Here is a 21,108-nt window from a genome sequence, read left to right on the forward strand (position 1 = left end):
AAGTGGTGGAAATCTCAAGGCAAATGCACTATCTTCTTTGACGGAGCCTCGAAAGGCAATCCAGGCAGGTCAGGAGCTAGGGGGGTCATTTATCTCCCGAATGGAAGAAAAGAGGAATTCAGTTGGGGACTCGGAATTAAAACCAACAATCAGTCAGAAGTCCTTAGTCTTTTAAAAGCTGGCCAACTGGCCAGAAAAGGAAACCCAAGGTAATTCATGCGGATTATTGCATTTGACAGTTATAAATAAAGATTAATGCTATCGCTGTAAGCATAGTTTCATCTCTCTTCAGATATGTTTTCTCTGTGAATTCCTCTCACAGGTAGGCACACGTGTAACCAGGTCGCGAACATGGCCGAAGGCCAGATAAAAATAAAAATAAAATTGTTGGGTCCGTCAAAAGTGGTTGCTGCCATCGCCATCGCCACTGAGAACCATACTATGTTCCTCTCCAGTCTCAACTTGATTTAGATTCCCATTGTTAACCCTCATTCCGTGATGTTCTATAAAACAAATGTAGATTTCGATTGATGTTCTATAAAACAAATGTAGATTTCGATTTTAATGTGTGCACTGATATGTTGAAAAAGAGAAAATTTGCGTAAGATGTCATAAAATTTGATGGTATCAAAAATTCATATAGCAAAAGTAATTGTATAATTATTTTTTTAAACGTGTTTATTACTGGTTCTGATTATTAGTTTTCTTATAACTATTAACTATTAATTTGACTGCAGTTAAATTTTTTCAATAATATAAGATTCCATCCAATAGTACACACTGGTACATATTAACTGCTAACATTCCATCCAATAACACACATTAATACATATTCACTACTTGAAAAATTTTCAAAAAAAAATTAAAAAAAAAAAAAAAAAAATTATGTTTTAATTTTATTATTATTAAATATAAATTAATTACAACTACATTACTTAAGAAGCATGATACCTTTGTGTTTTAATCTCTATTGCAAACCAATATAAATACTAATTTTTTTATCAGATCACTTTTCTGCTGCTGGAAAACATGGAATGTCATAATACAAAAATGATGTTAATTGGTTATGTCGCCTTTTTTGTTTTTTTCGGCCCCGCTGACACTGTAAGCATAGGAAACGTAAATCTCTATTGCAAACCAATATAAATACTAATTTTTTTATCAGATCACTTTTCTGTTGCTGGAAAACATGGAATGTCATAATACAAAAATGATGTTAATTGGTTATGTCGCCTTTTTTTTTTTCGGCCCCGCTGACACTGTAAGCATAGGAAACGTAAAGCCATAAACTTCCAGAGTGTTAAAGTTGTCCTGCTACTGTATTCTATGTTTCAAAGACAGCAGTAAAAAGTTTGTTTATTTTTTTCTAATTATAGAATAACATATGTACCGAACTATCATTTTAGAGTTCGAAGCATAAGGGTTTATAAAGGGCGAAGTTCTATTATACGCTTTTAAAACCTGTTTACAGCTTTTTTCGCTTTCCGATACTTCTCGTCCGTGACCGCACCCCATTTGGGCGGCGACCAAAGTATAACTGCCGATGTATTCCGTTTCCGGTCCCGCGTAGACTGTCTTAACATATAATACAGAGAGTATGCCTTTATAAAGTGATAACTATGTCTGTATCAAAGGATTGAAACATGTGTATTTTTTAAAGAAATTATTTGTAATTGACTTCTCAGTGGTTGAGAGTGAAGCCAAATTCATGCGGAATTTTAGGTCTTTCTATAGTGTTATTAGTTTCTAGATTTCCATCTAGAACACAGGTAGGATTCTAGACCCTTTTACAACACCATTAGTTTCTAAATTTTTATGTAGTATTTTAGATCTTTCTTCAGCGTCTATAAATTTGTAATTTTTCTGGCCAAGGAATGCAAGCCAAGTCCAGGCCTGTTATGTAGTGCAAAGTGATTTATGTTCTCCAGTGATTGTTTTATCTATTCAGCTTTTCTGATTGAGTAATCTTATTGTTTCTCCATTTGTTGCTTTAAAATTACTCTTCGCTATTGCCATCTAAGTCTCTATGTATAAATCTGTTGTGTTTTATGTATGCTCTGAACTCACCACTGGTATCAGAGCTAGGGTCAAATATCCACTGTGCAAGGGGCTTAGTGCCATCGCATTACTCTGGCAGCGTTCATGAAAATGTTCGCTGTTACCTCTGGAGCTGTTGAAGGATTTGTCCAGGAAATCGAGGAAATTGGAAATCGCTGCAAAGAAGAGAGTGTGGGAAAAGTATCTGGAAATAGCTAAGGAACTAGGTGAGGAACGCTAAGACAGTTGTTGCAAGAAATAAAAAGGAGGCCACTATGGTGAAACTTGCTATGAAGCCTAAAATGTGGAGTTGTTAAGTGTTTTAAGTGGAGTTTGTAATTTTTTTTCATCAAGCTTGCACGTATAAAAAGCAACATATGTATGTGTGAAATGTGAAAAGGTTAAAATATTATATGTGTTTTTATATTTATATAATTATATGTTGGAATTTTGAAAAGTATATTTTAAAAAGGAGTGGGAATTTTGAAAAGGGTATTTTAAAAAGGAGGAAGGTCATTATTACTAAATTTTAAAGAGTAATAATTAACGTTTTATTTTTAAGTGGAGTTTTTTTTTGGGCATCAATATATTGAAAATGGAGACAACAGTTACAAATATGGAGAAGTTGAGCGGGGCTAATTTTGCCCTATGAAAATCACAGATGGAGGATATACTGATTTAGAAGTATCAATATTTGCCTATTGAGGGCACAACAAAGAAACCCTCATTGATGACAAATGAAGAATGGAATAAGTTAGATAGAAATGTCATTGCAACAATCTGCCAATATCTAGCAAAGAATGTGTATTTCAATGTGTCCAGAAAAAAGACGACTGAATGATTATGGAAGAAGCTCCATGATCTATATTAGAAGAACACAAAATCAAACAAAGTGCTCTTGATGAAGAAGCTTTATAATCTCAAAATGAAGGAGGGTGCTTTAGTTGTTGAGCACTTGAATGCATTTAATATTATTACTAATTAGCTTGCCTTTGTTAAAACCATTTTAGATGATGAAATTAGAGCTATTTTGCTAATGTGTTTTATGCCAGACAACTGGGAAAATTTAATTGTAGCTATGAGCACTTAAACGATCATAAGGACCTTGAAGTTTGATGATGTTAACAACAACTTAATGAATGAGGAACTGCGACGCAAGTCAATTGCGGAAAACCAGGGAGGAAAAGATCTAGCTCTAGCTGATTGTGGTAGGAGAATGGATCGAGGCCGGCAAGGGTGATCAAGATCGAGAGGCCGATCAAAATCAAGAAGAGGAAGGATCATATTATTTCATTGTGGCAAACCCGGGCACATAAGAAAGAATGTCGATTTTGGAAGAAAGGACAAAAGGACCAAAGACCATCTACTACAAATCACAAGTCATCCAACACAAATGAAGGTGAGACTACTGTTGTAGCCACATATGATGATGTGTTGTTTACTGTTTTAGTAGAGGATGCATGTGTATATACATCTAGCAGTAGCTTTGATTGGATCCTTGATTCTGGGGCATCTCACCATATAACCCCATGCAAAGATAGTTTTGTTTCATATAATTCTCGTGAGTATGGTAGAGTGCATTTAGGGAATAATCATTTTTGCAATATTGTTGGAGTGGGAGATGTCCAGATCAAGATGAAAGAGGGACAAGAGATATTGTTGAAACAGGTTAGGCATGTATCAGAAATTTGCATGAGTTTAATCTTTGTAGGACGACTGGAAAATGAAATCTATTCGACAAGCTTTGGAAAAAGACGCTGGAAAATTAGCAAAGGTGCATTGGTAATGGCCAAAGGACCCAGGACATGAACATTATACACATTGAAGACACTGATAGCAAAATCATATTTGGTTGTTGTCACAAAAGAAGGAAATTCAGCAGATTTGTGGCATAAGTTTTTGGGTCACATGAGCGAAAAGGGCTTAAAAAGCCTCGTTGATAAAAGATTATTGCCAAGTTTGAAACCCTGCAATCTTGATCTTTGTGAGCATTTTATATATGGTAGACAAAGAAGGGTTTCATTCCTTAGAGGTGGCCATGACACAAAGAATTTTTTTTTTAGAATCAGTACAATCAAATGTGTTTGGGCCTGTTAACATCAAATCGTTAGGATGAGCATAATATTTTGTAACATTTATAGATGACGTATCCAAGAAAGTTTGGACATATCCTATGAAAATAAAAGTGAAGTGTTTGGAATATTTCAAAAATTCCATGTTGCTGTTGAGAGAGAGACTAACAAATTGCTGAATTGTTTAAGAACACATAATGGTGGAGAAGATTGCTCAAATGCATTTAAGGAATATTCTAACAGGTTTGGCATAAAGCATGAGAAAACTGTCCCTGGTAGTCCTCAACGGAATGGTGTCGTAGAAAGGATATATCATACCATTATGGAAAAGGTGCAAAGTATGTTGCCCAATTCCGGTTTGGAGAAGAATTTTTGAGCTGAAGCAGTCATGACTGCTTACTACCTCATAAATAGATCTCCAACTACAACCTTGGATGGCGGTATCCCTAAAGAAGTTTGGACCGATAAGAATTTGAATTATTCTCACTTGAAAATCTTTGGATGTGAAGCATTTGTACATATTCCCAAAGGAAATAGAACTAAGTTAGATGATAAATCTATGAAATGAATTTTTTTGGGATATGCGGATGGAGATTTTGGTTATCATCTATGGGATCTATTCAAACATAAAATTATTAGAAGCAGGTATGTTATATTTAATGAGTTAGAAATGTTCAAGAGGACTGTAAGTGAGTTGGAGGTCAAGAAGGTTATTGACAGGTTTGAAGAGCAGCAGAAAAACATACCACCAATACAAGAAAATGAACAACAAATTCATGAGCATGAAGAACAACAAGTGGGAAATAATGAACAACAAGAAGAAGGAATCTTATAGGAACTTTTACAAGAGATTCAACCTGATAATACACCACCACAGTTGGTTCGTAGATCTTCTAGGCCTCATAAGCCTTCACAAAGGTATCCTCCTTCAAACTATATTTTGTTGATTGATGAAGGTGAGCCTAATTGTTTTCAAGAAGCCTATAAAGTTGAGCATATTGAAGAATGGAAGAAAGCAGTGGAAGAGGAAATGAACTCTTTGCTCGAAAATAAAACTTGGGAGTTGGTAAACCTCCGAAAAGGTAGAAAGGCTCTACAAAACAAATGGGTTTACATGATTAAGCATGAAGGTGATGAAAAGAATGAGAGAGATAAAGCAAGGTTGGTGGTGAAAGGTTTTGCCCAAAAAGAAGGTATTGAATTCACTAAAATTTTCTCATCTATTGTTAAAATGTCATCCATTAGAGTCATCCTTGGTCTAGTTGTTGCTTTAGACTTAGAATGTGAACAATTAGATGTAAAAATTGTTTTCCTTCATGGTGAATTCGAGGAAGAAATTTATATGGAGCAGCGAGAATGCTTCATAGAATAATGCAAAGAAGGCCTTGTTTGTAGGTTGAAGAAGAGTCTCTATGGGTTGAAACAAACACCTCGACAATGGTATAGTAAATTTGATTCATTCATGTTGGAACATGGTTTTCAGAGGTTGGAAACTGACCATTGTGCCAAGAGGTATGATAAAGTATATCGTATTATTGTTATATGTGGATGACATGTTGATTGTTGGGAACGATAAGAATATGATCAATAGGTTGAAGAAAGATTTGGGTAGCAAATTTGCAATGAAGGATTTGGGACCAGCACAACAGATATTGGGCATGCAGATTATGCGTGACAGGAAAAACAAAAAGTTGTGGCTGTCACAAGAAAAAGATATCAAGAAGGTGCTTAATATGAAGCATGCCAAGCCAGTTGGTACACCCCTTGCAACCTGCTTCAAGCTGAGTACTGAATTATGTCTTAGTGATGACAAGGAGAAAGAAGAGATGAGAAAGATTCATTATGCTTCAGCAGTTGGCAGTTTGATGTATGCCATGGTATGCACATGACCAGACATTGCATATTCAATGGGAGTAGTGAGTAGGTTTCTTGCCAATCCAGGAAAACAACATTGGCAAGCAATAAAGTGGATTTTGAGGTATCTCAATGGTACTACTCATTATTGTTTATGTTCTGGTCATGACGAGACTGTGCTTGAAGGATTTACAAATGCAGATATCGTCGGAGATATGGATGCTAGAAAGTCCACTACAGGTTATTTGTATACATTTGCAGGTGCAACAGTGTCTTGGGTGTCAAGGCTACAATGAATAGTAGTTCTCTCTACAACAGAAGCAGAGTACGTAACCGCAACAGAAGCTTGTAAAGAGATGTTGTGGATGCAACAATTCCTAGGAGAGATTGGAATAAAGCAAGACAAGTATGTGTTATATTGTGATAGTCAAAGTGCCATTCACTTGGCGAAAAACCAACATTTCATTCAAAGATAAAGCACATTGACTTAAAGTACCATTGGATCCAGCATGTGTTGGAGGAAGAACAATTATCCTTGGAAAACATCCATACAGATAAGAACCCTGCTAATATGCTCACTAAGATTCTACCACGAAATAAACATGAGTTATGTAGAGGCATTGTAATACTCGGTATGACTTGATTCATGACTCTTATTTGGCTTCAAGTGGGAGAATGTTAAGTGTGAAGCCAAATTCATGCAGGATTCTAGATCCTTTTACACTGCCATTAGTTTCTAGATCTCCATCCGGAACACATGCAGGATTTTAGATCCTACTACACCACCATTAGTTTCTAGATCTCCATGCATGTTTTTAGATCCTTCTTCAGCCTCTATAAATTTGTAATTTCTCTGGCCAAGGAATGCAACCCAAGGGCAAGGCCTGTTCCGTAATGCAAAGTGATTGAGTAATATTGTTGTTTCTCCATTTGTTTGTCTCTAAAATTATTCTTTGCTATTGCCATCTAAATCTCTGAGTATAAATCTGTTGTGTGTTATATATGCTCTAACCTAACATCCATATTTAACCGAATTCAAAAGTATAAAAAGCAAGGCACCACCGTCGTGGTCGTGGACTTTTGATATAGTTTGTTGTATACCGTTTTTCCTGCTATCATCACATCGATTCAAGTGGGAATTCTCTTTATTATTTAATTTATAAAATTCGGAAGCATATTCACATCCTCGAAACATCAACGACGGACATTGCATAGTGATCCTTCATCATTAATCCTGGTTAACACCAAATCACCATTATTCTCAACGTTTAGAAAAGTACGCCACGTTCGTCGATTGCTATAGTAAATTCACATGGACTTTTATTATGAAAACAGGCACAGAGATGGAGATCGACCAAAAAAATACCGAGTACACACCACACCATGTTATTGTGGCAGACCGACACACAGATGAAGATCGACAAAGAAATACTGAGCACATGCAATACACTTCCTGGTCATATAAGAAGTAAGAAGTGCTGTTTAAAAATAGATAAACTAATTTTGACCTATAACCTTAAGAGAATATCTCAACAATCTAGTTAGACTTATCCAGTTAGACCTAAACAAACTCCGAGAGATAATAGAAAGAGACGCAGATTGACAGGAGTGAGAATTATTCTTCTAAGAATGAGAGAAGTGGGAATTATTATTCTGACAAATTGAATTGCTTCGATTCCAAATCTCATATTTATGAACAGTGTTCAAACCACAGTTTTGATGAGAGTAGGTTAAGATTAAACTGCATAGCCGAAATCCCTCTGGTTGTTGCAGTCCAGGTTTGATCCGTAGCTCACCCGGAGAATGTCACAGAATCTTTTGTAAAAGCCGATGCGATCCTCCTTCTCCTTGACGTTTCCTTTCCCGCACTCCAACCCACCGTTGATGATGTTGGTAACCATTCCATATCCCACAGATCGCCCGGCGGTGCTCTCGCTGCTGGACAGACTCCATTTCCCAGTCATCCGTCGTGGCAGGAAGGCTTTGGAGGCTAGGCGGTCATCCAGAACCACATGGCCGTCTTGAACGAGACCGTGGGATCATTAGCAACGATGTCCGGGTTGTTTATGCCATCAAATCCGATTTCCTCCCTAGCTGGTCCATAGGTGTAATTCCTCAATAATACAAATCAAATTGAGCAAATGGTGCATGAGGGTTAGATTTCGTCGTGGCAGGAAGGCTTTGGAGGCTGGGCGGTCATCCATAACCACATCGTTGTCTTGAACGAGACCGTGGGATTGTTACCAACGATGTCAGGGTTGTTTATGCCATCGAATCCGATTGCCTCCCCGGTCGCTGCATAGTTGAAATTCCTGAATAATACAAAGCAAATTGAACAAATGGCTCATGAAGTTTAAATTTGATACCGATACTTTTTGAGTGTGTCTGTGCAGAATACAATTAGAGGAATTAAAATTGGGAGATATAGAAACCAGTGACCATGATAATTGAAGGGGCCCTCGTCCATAGTAGCTCTTTCCAGGTGCACAGGGCCATTGGGTAGTTTCCTCGCAATAGCGAGAAGAACACCAACCTCCTCTTTGAAACAATAGTCCCACGCGTACATGCCGTCAGGGGCCGTCGCCCATCCGCCTGTTTACCAATATTTCATACCAAATGAGATGTAAAGCCAAGTAAGATCACAGAGGGAAAGCACAAGTAATAGAGATGAAATATGACTTGTGGTTTCGTGGGAGGATTGTCCAAAGAAAGCAGCGAGCTCTCTTTTCCGAGTAGTGAGATTGCCGGTGGTGCCGAAGCCGGGAAAATCATTGGCAGCCGTAATGAAGGTAGAGTAGTTGTAGAATCCTCATGCCATGCAAACGTCGGCGTTTCTGTGCTTCAATAACTCATTGAAAATGCTTTCAGTGATGATAGATGCAACTGCCTGTCCACCATGAGTAGAAGGTGAGGGAGGAGACGGTGAGGGAGCCGTGGGTGACGGAGGGGACGGTGAGGGCGGCGTAGGACTCGATCCTCCGCATGGGCTTTGGCAGCCCTCCCGCAATAGACCTCCGTATTGCCACACCATCCCCATTTCCTGCAGCACAAGTCATCCCGACAGAGCGCTCCGCCTGCTTGCTCTCCACAGTCCTCAGCAGATACAAAATACAAATTCATCCTCGCCATTGCAAGCAAGGCGATCGCCATGGCAGAGAACTTCATCGATTTCACATTTCTGACACTGGTTCTATGTCAACACTGCATTAATTGCAGCTTTCGGTTAAATTATGCAGACTGCAGACCCTCTTTTATAACCATATTTCAGGTCTCCTTCAGGTTCACGTCTCTTCAACTTATATGCATGCATCCATACAGGATAAGAATTTCAATCACGTTCACGTATCTTCAACTTATATGCATGCTTCCATGCAGGGTAGGAATTTCAATTAAATTTGAAATGTGAAACACTTTCAGTTAAATTTGAATTTTAAATTAAATTTGTAGGATTTATGTAACTTTCGATCGTTTTATAGTTTTAAGGATTTGTGTAACTTTTAATCATTTTAAAATTTTATTATGTGATATGGACATTAGGAATTTCAAATTGAAAACCGTAATTAAATTAAAGGATTTATGTAACTTCGATTATATTTTTATTAGCTAATACTGACAGACAGGATATTCTTTTAACTACATTGGACTGGCATCACCCTACGACAGGCCAATTTTCCGGTCTAATTCCATCCTTCATGGAAAAATGTTAGTTTCTCAATTTAGTGATAGATTTAGATCATACTTATCATCGACATATGGCCAGATATTAAATTTTCAATTCAGTCAAGCTTATATGATATTTTATTTATCATCATGAGTACGGTTGGAATTTGGATTCCAATTTATAAGATATATTTTTGAACATTTTGAGTTTTTATATTTTATTTTCAAGGAAATTATGTTCAAAGTTTTGTCTTTAGGGTATGCTGGGTTGATGTCAAATTATTTTTCATTAATAAAGTTTTGATTAAAAAATTATTTTTCAATGATAAATTTATGTCAAATTTTTTTACATTGTATCTTATATAACAAAAAAACAAATGTTCTAAAGAAATTAAAGTTAAAAAAGATTACAGATACTGTTTTGATAATAAATAACTTTTTTTTGGAAAACTTTTCACAACTTTATTAGGGTGAGAAGCACATTCTACAACATTGAGCCAGGTGTGATCAATTTGTGATAAATGTGAACTTGACAATGTCCCTCTAAATATAAAAAAATAAAATATGCAGTATTAGGGAAAATGAATAAGCATATTTAGTTAGTTTTAACTAAAACTAGCACAGCCACATTTACTAATGTGGTGTATATGAAGCATATCTACAATCACATTTACCAAAGTGGTTGATATACACCGATAGCCATGTATCAACCACATTAACAATTATTATGTTTAATTTGTTAAAAGCCAACTATTTATGATTACTAAGAGCTATATAAATAATAACAACCATCTTAATAGATATTTATATATTTATGATTATTATATTAATACTATGTTATATATTAAAATAATATTAACTAACTCTATAATATTTTATTTAATATTTTTAAATTTTAAATTATTTAATATAATTTAAATATTTAATAATAATATTAACTCATAATAATAATAGTAAATTTAGACAAGGGATTTATATTATAAACCCAAGGGAAAAATAAACTCAAACGAGTAATACTAAAATCCCAAGGGATTATGAACGCAACGGAATAATATTAAACCGAAGGGACTAATATTAAAAACCTAAGGTATATAAATCCTAAAATAAATATTATAAATAATACAATAAATATGGTTGATTTTCATGGTGAGACAATCTTTGTCACAATGCGACATTCAATCATGGTTGACCATGGTCGGCTATTGTTATAGACATATTTGGGCACTGCAACCCCAATCACATATGTCCATAAACCAAGGGCTTCTAAGTCCCTAAAAGTGTTGTTTCATACCCTAAGGAGCAAGGTCAGCTGATTACATCATCTCCCAGAAGTCCTCCATGACAAACTGCTCAAAACTGGTCAAAACTGGACCATACAGACTACTTAGTGCTAAGGGTGCGATGCATCTCACTTGCCACATGAAAAAAGTGTGATGCATACTGGAAAGCCCTTCTGCGGAGTGCGATGAGCGAGAGAAGACAAATGGCAGAAGTATTTGGCTAGGTGGAAACCTAGAGAATCTTCTAGAAATTGCCCATTGGACACTTGCCTCTCTGAATTCGCCCGGGGATGAGTAAGAGATCATGAATCTCCAAGTGGAACCAAGAGCTATCAGAGAGAGGACACTAATCAAAATCCCAGAAGCTGACTCACCCACCTACAAACATCTATATATGGATCCCTCATCCCAGAGATCCAAAGGTTGGAATCTTGTATTTTGTAAGGAAGTGTTGTTGGTTTCTTGTGGAACATCATAGTGTTGGGTGATCTAGCTTTTTCATGAGGTGAAGAAGGGCTTTTATGCTAGGAGGATGACGCTGGGTCAGATCAATGGGTTGTAATCCTCTCTTATACTCTTTCTATCAATAAAGCTATTTGAGTTTTCCTCCACATTCTTGTATGTTTGAGTTGATATATGCATTTGTGTGGTCAATATATATCTCATCCTATATTTATTATGATTGTAGATCTCTATTCTTTGATGGTATTATGTTGCTTTGACTCTACAAGTGTTCTTTGAAGTGGGAGAAGCGAGGAAAGAGCGGCAAAGATCTATCAAAGGGGAGAGGAAACAAGCAAGGAGCCAATTGAAAGACTGAGGTTGGTACTCTCTGCTTCTCTCTCATCTACCTCTCATAAAGGAAAACATAAGTAAATTTAGTTTGTTTGTTTCTAAGATAGCTACCCGTCTTAGTGGGACTAGCAGCTCTAAATGGACACTAGATTTCCCAATAAAAAAGTGACGACTCCACTGGGGAATGAATAGCTTGTTTTCTTGTCTATATTTGTTTGCTTTATAAACTACAGACGGAGCCTAAAGTCAAGCCAGCTAGCCTTCGAACTGCTTTTGCTATTCAACTGCAAAGTAGATCAATGTTGCTTCAGTCCATCTCCGGGTTTTGTTTATAAATTGAACAATTGATTTGCAAACATTATAATTGCCCTGGTGGTGGCTCAAGTAACCTCATTATATCATCCCCTATGATTTGTATTTACTGACTATCATTAGCTCAGCCTAAATCCCTGAACTAAGCTGCAAACTGTGACAAAAAATCAAGTTAAAGTCTTGTCCTTGGACCATCGCACCTTCTCCTTTTGGCAATATGGATGCATTGCACCTCCCGTGTGCAGTAGGTGAGATGCATCCCCGTTTCCCTGTGTTACAAGTGCGATGATTAGATAAGACAGTTTCTGCCTCCAGATTTTGGTTTTTCTTCACTCCCTTCAGCTTTATTCAGGAGTTTTAATGTCTGTGATTAGTATACCACTGTTGAAACTCCCTTACTTTGCATTATTCACCCTCCATTGTACAAATAATTGTGAATGTTTTTAGGTATTTTTCGCCATTTACAGTTCTCCTTTACAAAGAAGTAGCTTAATCGAACTATCGTCTTTTGATTGGGAAGTGTCGTAAGTGTCGTTTCCAGTCAAAGAAAAAGATCATCCTCTTTTTGATAGTCGATTACACTCTTACTCTTGTATTTGATTTGAATTAATAGTATTTCAAGTGTCGAAAGCAGTTTTCAATTCAAAATCGCAAAGTGTCGTCCTTCTCTTCCTTTCGTTTTTTTTAAAGAAAATTGTTAGTACTGTCGCTTTGAAAAGATAATTCGGATTTGTACTTAGAATTTTTTTTTTCATTCACACATTAAGAAAGCGGAAAAAAAATACATGCATGTGCATTTGCATTTAGACTGCTTTGGAGATTGATTTAAGACAGTGCATCTTAGTGTGTGCTCTTTACTATATGTTGAAAGAATTTTTCTTCTCTTTCCTTAGTAGCTAGGGTTTTCATTGCAAAAAGAAAGTAAATGACTGTTTATCATCTTAGATTTCATATTTAGGATTTGTATATCTACATCACGTGGTGAACCTTAAAGGCAAACTTCTTAAGAAAGATCAACTATAAAATAAATTCATTGAACATAAAAACGCTTTGGAACCTAACACACAACATTTAGAAGTCTAGGCTAGAGACGTATTCCAGCGTCGTAAAGCCTGGTAATTGTCGCTTTCATCGTAGGTTGGGTGATTCCTCCTCTTTGAGATGACAAGTGCCAGTACGGACTTGTGCTCCCACGTACCGTCGATTATATATTGGGAGACCACAATAGGCTATATCCTTTATCCTTAGGAAGTCGTGTCTGCCGCCCTATCGATCGCAATGCACTGAACACAGCATTTGGGAAGATTGACTACCGTACCATAAAAAGTATTATGCAGTTTTGCAATTGGTTTGGTAATCCCTCTATCTAGATTTCCATAGTAGTCTCTTTCATTCCTTTTCATACTCCTTAAAGGAAAAGGTCCATCTGAGCACTTGTCACTTCAGGCTCATTAAAAATCGAAGGCGACTAGAGTTATCTTTAGCTTTTTCTCGACTCTTAAGAATTGAAAAAGAAAGCTATGTCAAAGTGTCTAAAACTCATTTAATTCATAATCACAATTTCCCCTTTTATTTTGAGTTGATAAAGTAATCCGCAATCGTGGAAGAAAGTAAATCGAAACCCCGTCGTTCGTTGATACTAATGAGTCAACCATCTTTGACTCCAGAAACGAAACTATTCCGGACCAAGTGAACTCATTTAACTGGATCAAAGTCCCCTGGTTTGCTTGGAACTTGTGTTCCAACATCCTCAGAGACTCCAGTTACTCCAACCATTTTTGGTATCCCTGCCTTTATAAAAGAAGTTCCGCAGTCACAAGAGGACATTAGAACTGATCATAGTGTAATGGTAAACACTTCTATTCCTGAACTGGCTCCATCTACAGCTGATTCAGAAGGTGTTATCCCTCCAACATCTGTCGCTGCAGAGTCTATACCTTCTTCGGCACTAGAAATATTTTACGGACCTGACGGTCTACCTCTTCCACCTGGATTGATTGCTATAGAAGAGATTGTGGAAGATCTTGCATCTAGTACTCCATCAAATTTTGGAGTTGCGATCACCCTATATCCTTCTTCGTTAGAAGTTAGTCTCCCTTCATCGCAAGTTCCTGTAGAATTGCTAGGAAATATTTTGGATAGACTCGATATGTCTGAACAACCATCGACATCCAGGACTGTGTCATCTGACGTAGCAGTAGTAGGACCTTCTACTACTACTCCAACAATGTTTTCTGGAGTTAGTCTCCCAACTAGCTTTGAATCGCTAGATGGAGTCCAGCCAAGGATTATTTTGACAATATGGTCTGTTCCCATTTTTTCATCCGAAATAATATCTGGAATCTCTTATGTTGAGTCTCAGCAAATTTATCCTTCACAACAGTATCAATTGGGCAATTTAGTCTCCAGAGGCCAATCTTACCATTGAACATTGGGTTACCACCATATGGGGGGCAATATGCCTTTTCATTGTTCCCTCTGGGAGAACAACCATATGAGAGTTCACAAAAAAATTCGGGTCATGCTGGAATTACATCCAATGGTTGGGTGCTAATACTACCTCAACAACCAAGAATTGTATACTCAATGCAACCGAATCTACGTGTGTCGAATATCCCCACTACACCGGCTATTGCAAGTACAAGCGTTGCCTGTTGTATGCCACACTCAAGTTTCTCAGGTTGTAATACAATAGCCTCTTGTCTCCATGACACAACCACAATCACTGATTAGTGGCTCTGTAACCGGAGCGACCCAGGCTCAAACGGGTACTATTACCCCTCATCTTGGTCAAACAGCTAGTATTGGACAACTGCAAGTGGCTTCACAACCATGGCTGGTATAATATCAACAACTGCAATTCCAATAAGCTTACCAAGGACCTGAGCAACAAAGCTTTGCAGGTAATGGGCAACTGTATATTCAAAACGGTCAACATCAATCATATCATAATGGTTATGCCCATTAGCCTTAACAAAGTTATCAGCATCAAATACATTATGCTGGTATGCAAAGACCCACTACTCAGGCGATCCCATCTTATCCTGGGTATGCTTCGCCGAACTTGAATCAACAGTTGCCCTTCATGGGAACTTTAGAGTTACCGGATCTAAATCGGCTAACAAATGATCCAATTGCTTATGACCCTTGGTGGCTGACGATTCCTCATAAACTTCTGTCAGATATTCTTAAATTTAATGGAAATCTGGGTGAATACCCATCGAATCATATGATGACCTTTCATTTGTGGTGTTCATCCAACACTCTCAATGATGATTCAATTAGGCTTCGCCTTTTTTAGCGAACATTAACTGGTCTAGTAGCAAAATGGTCAGGGAAAATTTTAAGAACCCCCCCTAAATTTATAAATATAATAAATGGGCAAATCTCCATGGTATATAGGAAAAATGGAAGGCGATTTTATCAATAATATAATATGTATATATAATTTTTTGGCGAATCTCTCACCAGGCATGGCGAATATTTTACTCAATTATAAAATCTTGTAAGATCTTGACGAGTCTTTCACTAAATAATAAAACTTTGTAAAGTCCTAGTGAATCTTAGCATAGGCTACATGTTGGTTTAATTCCCCCATTTAAATAGGCTACATTCCAGGTGAATACCATGGGTCAATACCATGTGCCATTTTGGTGAATACCATGGGTCAATACCATGTGCCATTTTTATTTTTATTAATTCTAATATTAGGGTTAATAATGGTTTTTTGCATGGTATTAATAACAATCTAGTCCATGGTATTTGTCCCATAGTATTTTGGCCATAGGTTTCACCTAAATATAACCCATTTTTTGAGTGTTCGTAAATATAAGGTGACTTATGGAGTAAATATAAAAAAATGTTTTATTTGTTTACCATACCTCTCGTTTATTTATATTTTTATTAATTTACCATACCTCTTTTACAAATATGGTATTTGGCCCATAGGATTCACTTAAATAAAACTTCTTTCTTGAGCCTTCATAAATAGAACGAGGGTTATGGACTAAATATAAAAAAAGGTTTTATTTATTTACGATACGTCTAGTTTATTTATATTTTTATTTATTTACCATACCTTTTGAGTAAGTATAAAAAGACGTTTTATTTATTTACCATACCTCCACTTTACTTATATTTTTATTTGTTTACACCCTTACATGTATATAAGGTGACTTATAGAGTAAATATAAAAAATGTTTTATTTATTTACCATACCTCTCATTTATTTATATTTTTATTAATTTACCATACCTCTTTTATAAATATGGTATTTGGCCCATAGGATTCACTTAAATAAAACCTATTCTTGAAAATGGGCGAATGGATTCACTAAAATAAAACCTATTCTTGAAAATGGGCGAATGGAAGGTTGTAAGTCCTAATTTCAAGGGCTAAATTTACCTTTTTTACCCTCTCCCTTAAAATAAGGTGGGCTATTGGAGGTGATTTGTAAAAATGTACTATAATACAAAATATTCGCCCACTAAAAATTTAAAACCCCTTAATTTCGCCAAAGGGCGAACATTCGCCCCTAAAATTATCCTTGAAAATGGTACATCGAATTTCCTTGAGCTTCATTCAATAACTTCAATGCCCTTTCCACAACCTTTTTAACCCATTTTTAGTTACCAATAAGGTACAAAACAGGAACAGAGCTTCTTACCAATTTCAAGAAAATGACAGCCACTCACGTATCTGATCATATTCATGAGTGGCGACATCATCGTAGAATGGTAAGAACATATGTTCCTGATTAGTTTCTAGCTGAATGGTTTATTAAGTCATTGTTACCTTCTCTTACAAAATATGTGGCAAAGGGAGGGGTCTTCATTGAAGAGCAAGTCATTGCTCATGCGTAATATCTAGACTTGATCTATACTCAGTCTAGCATGCTCTACGACAAAAGCCCCTGATGCTCCTAGACCGGAGTTTTCCATTCCTCCTCCTCCCAAATCAAACAAAGACTCTCATGCTGGCGATGGCATGATAGGTACGACTAGCACGAAAACAATAAAGGCTACATCAAAGAAAGCCTGTACGGTTTCTAGTCAAAATGCAACTGAGGAACTTCTCGTCTCGGAGGTTAATGATGTATCGACTGACAAAGGCAAAGAACCGAAGCAACCAGGAGGCAAGAAGAAAAAGAAAGGGAAAAAGAAGAAGCAGGATGAGTCATCTCCTAAAAAATCTTCTGCAAACCTGTTGTGGCCACCAACAACCCCCCTCTTGGTTTGGTATTAGCAATAACACCAAGTAAAGGGGGACCCTTAATAAAAAATCCAAAAAACATTTTATGAAAATTTTTGTATTTAACTCCCTAAAACTGTATCGCATCGCGAGAAGAGAGTGAAACGTTTTCCTATGAGCACAATAAGCTGCGAAGAAGCGATGCAGAATTCATCACATCGCATACATTATGAAGCGCTCTTAAATGAAAAAACTTAAGGAATCTCTGACGACCGATATGCGACTTCGCATATCGCAACATCGCATAAACAACACACAATGATTGGATGACTAAGCGCGATCTGTGATCTGCGATGTTGCGATCTGCGATGAATGCGATTTGCGATAAATGCGACCATGAATTTCTACGATGACACATCTGGACGACGCGATCCGCGATGCTGCGATGCGAGTCGTAGAAATCACCCATCACAAAATTTCCTCGGCGCAATATTCAAGGAAAGTTGTCCGTAGACCAAAATTGGGCGCGCACCTTAAAAGAAATTAATGATTGTACGCCAAAGCATTCAAGAAGGATAGTTTTGTGTTTTTCAAAGAGTCAGTTCGTTATGGGTGTCATGATTATGCATTCATTAGAGCTTAAAGCTTTCATGTCAATATTTATCATCATTACTCTTTTCCTTTGCGTAAACTGTAAGACAAGAAATAACATAAAGCAATGTGCAGGAAACATCTAAGGAAAAGGGGAAAGCGTCAATGCTCGGAGAACAGAGAAGAGATGCCTTCACAAATGGATGCCGCATGCAACAGGACCACAGATTCCAGAGTATCACTCAATAGATGCTGATGTCAATAGGCCATCCAAAACTCAGAATCAAAGGCGCACAAAAGCAGCATGTTTGCAAAAGATCCTGAAGCTTATGCCCGGTAAAGCAAAAAGAAAAAGGCGCTAAAGAAGGAAAACGCACCAGAAAAGCCCAGAACAAAGAACGGAGGCAGTTTTCAATACAGAAAATTGTTCAGAGAGCAAAGTCCCTAACTTATTCAGTCATTCGCAAGGCCGGAAACCGAAATAGCAAAAGCAGAATCAGTTTGAGAAAAATTTGGGTTATTACCAAGTATACACACAGTGAATACACCTAGCCAGAGGAAGATTCTCGAAAATATCTTCTAGTTTACCAGAAAGTGGTTCCAGTGTTTGTTATTTCTATTTTCGTAGCTCAAACGAAAGGAGAAAATGACCAGCCGACTCTTCCCAGGCGAATGTTGCATGCTTGCAGCACTAAGGAGGAAATACAGAAATGGTTATGAATTAGATTCAATTTTTAGAAATAGTTTTGCTTTAGCTGAAGGGCGGTCATATAAAACCGTATCCTAAATTTATGTAATTAAGTTAATTAGTTAGCAGTATTTAAACCCTTTTCAGGCATTTGGAGAAGGGTCAAAAAACTTGTCCTCAGAACATGCACTTTTGCACCGTCGGAGGGGGTTTTGATGAATGGATGGATCAAGGTTTATTAATGTTTGCATTTGATATCTGCTACTGATGTTGCACTTTTGTACTCTCAATAGATGTTAGAGCAAGGAGAGATAAATCATTGTTGCTTGAAGCTTATGAGTGGAACCAGTCATAAATGCTACTTTTATCTCTTGACCATTTCTGCTCATATTCTTAAAGTGATATACAGTTTTCAGTTGTTTATATGTTACTCCATGAATGTATGAGTTACCATTTGGCACTTCTGTATGGTGGAGTCATTTATTTGTGTTTGATATATGAATAACTTATTATGCGATATGCTGTTTACAACTATTTTGCTTAACTTTTTATGCAAATTGGTTTATCTTAATTGATTTCTATTCTTATGATAGCTGAATGATCTTTATTACCAGTTATTGTTCGAAATCTCTTTAGATCGCATAATAGAAGAAATACACCCCAGTTTAGCGTAGATTAGATGTGTTGTTTCTCATTAGATTACAATAGCATAGAGTTAGTTTAGAAGTTTGAATTAAATTAGCTTTAAGTACTCTTAGATCAGCATCATCCAACTCTACACACACACACACCCTTAAATTGGGAAACTGGTCCCATTATCCCCAGTCAGACCCGCTATACCAAACGGATAAGGAGCTGCCAACCAAGGTCCGGACCGGGTGGGTATCCCCCTTGTTGTCGACCCGCTTTTCGGGGCCTCAACATATTTGGTGCTAGAAGGAGGGCCCGAACTATGAATGGCACCTAAATCAAAATCTAAATACCATTCTGAGAGTAAATCGCCCTCATCAACTCCCCCGACTTCCCCAGTATGTTTAAATCCAGAGTCAGAAGTCGCTCGAGTATTAACCGCTACTACATACCCTAATATTTCAGACCAATCTACCATTGAACCCCCTGAAGTTCAAACTCTGATTCGCAAACTCCAGGGATTTTCTATTTTTACACAGAGGTATGATAAATCTCAAAGCAGCGTGACTTCACAGTACAATCCTGCTCATCCCCTGACCAGATTAAAGAGTGAAAAATTTGGCATCCAGCCAACTGAATTCCCTCTCCCCACCAGGAAAAGAGCAAGGAAAACACCACTAGAGTCTGACAGTGAGACTCTTTCATCTACATTGTCCATTTCAACTCCCTCACTGTGAAGTCAGCCACGCAAATCTTCATTCCAAACCACTCATCCATCTTCCACAACCCCTCCTCTTCAATCATATAATACCATAATATCTTCATCTTCCCAGCCTCAGGGATCACCCTCTACACTTTCATTTACTAGCAGCTCAACGATGGCCCAGTCTCCATGGAACGATCCTGGGGCAATTTTAATGCCTCCACCCCTGAGCCAAATACCGGCCCATCCTGAGAAATGGCTACCCAAATTCAATCCAGAAGCAGGCATGCTAGCTGAAGAGCACGTTAATAATTTCAGGCTTTCTGTCAATCTCAATGGAGTTACCAATGAGGATGTTGTTGTCCGGCTTTTTCCCTATACAATGCAAGGAACAGCTGGGTCATGGTACTTTTTATTACCTTCCGGGTCTATCACAAGTTGGGATATTTTTCAAAGTCAATTCCTTACCAAGTTTGGTGATGACAAATCAACGACAACGTTAATCAATGGCCTATCCAATCTTAAAGCCGAGGCTAGAGAACCCATCAAATATTTCAATTTACGATTCAATAAAATCCTCAACAAAATTCCCACTGCTTCCCAACCCAGCGAAGAAGTACGATATGAATGGTATACTACGGCCTTACCATCAAACTTAGCAATCTTCGTGGATAGGGCAAATAAAAAAACCTTATTTGAAAACCTGACAGAGGCGATAGCAGTAGAGAAACGCGTAGTAGACCTGGAAAAAAGATCTGAGATAGAAGAACGCAAATCTAAGAAAGTCACCTTCAAGGAAGACTCCAAGAAGAAACAAACGAGAGACCCTTTCGATTTGGAAGGATTACAAAAAGTATTAAAAACCATGTCCAATGAGATGATTGACATAAAAAAACAAGTAGCAGAAACTTCTTCAAAAAAGCCCTACAGAGCTTTTAAAAGAGGTCCTTCAATGGATGTGAAACCACCCAACGCTATCTCAAATGTCGAATCCGAAGAAGAGGAAGAATAAGAGAGTACCACTGAAGGGAAGACCGATGAGGAAGAAGTTGTGGAACTACAAGGAATGTGGGATTTCATCCTCCCACAAGAAGAAGATCAAGAAGCATTTCCGGTTAGCACACGAAGCAAAAATCAACTTGATCCACCCCAAACTACCCCTAAGCAGAAGGGCATAAGCCCTGCAGCAAAAGATAAAGTCGCAACAAAGAAAACGACCGCTAAAGCGACTCAATCTAGCCCAGTCCAATCATATCAAACACCTCCATCAATAACACTGATAGTGTCGGATGAAAT

At 37.4% G+C, this 21,108-nt stretch overlaps 1 pseudogene; it reads right to left on the reverse strand.

Moving 5' to 3' along the window:
• Positions 1 to 7,666: 7,666 nt before the first annotated feature.
• LOC149188551 (basic endochitinase A-like) lies at positions 7,667 to 9,131 on the reverse strand (annotated as a pseudogene).
• Positions 9,132 to 21,108: the final 11,977 nt, after the last annotated feature.

Source organism: Pinus tabuliformis, chromosome 3_1 (genome assembly GCF_031772625.1).
Source record: "Pinus tabuliformis cultivar Carrire ecotype Pingquan chromosome 3_1, CPIR1, whole genome shotgun sequence".
Lineage (NCBI taxonomy): Eukaryota > Viridiplantae > Streptophyta > Pinopsida > Pinales > Pinaceae > Pinus > Pinus tabuliformis.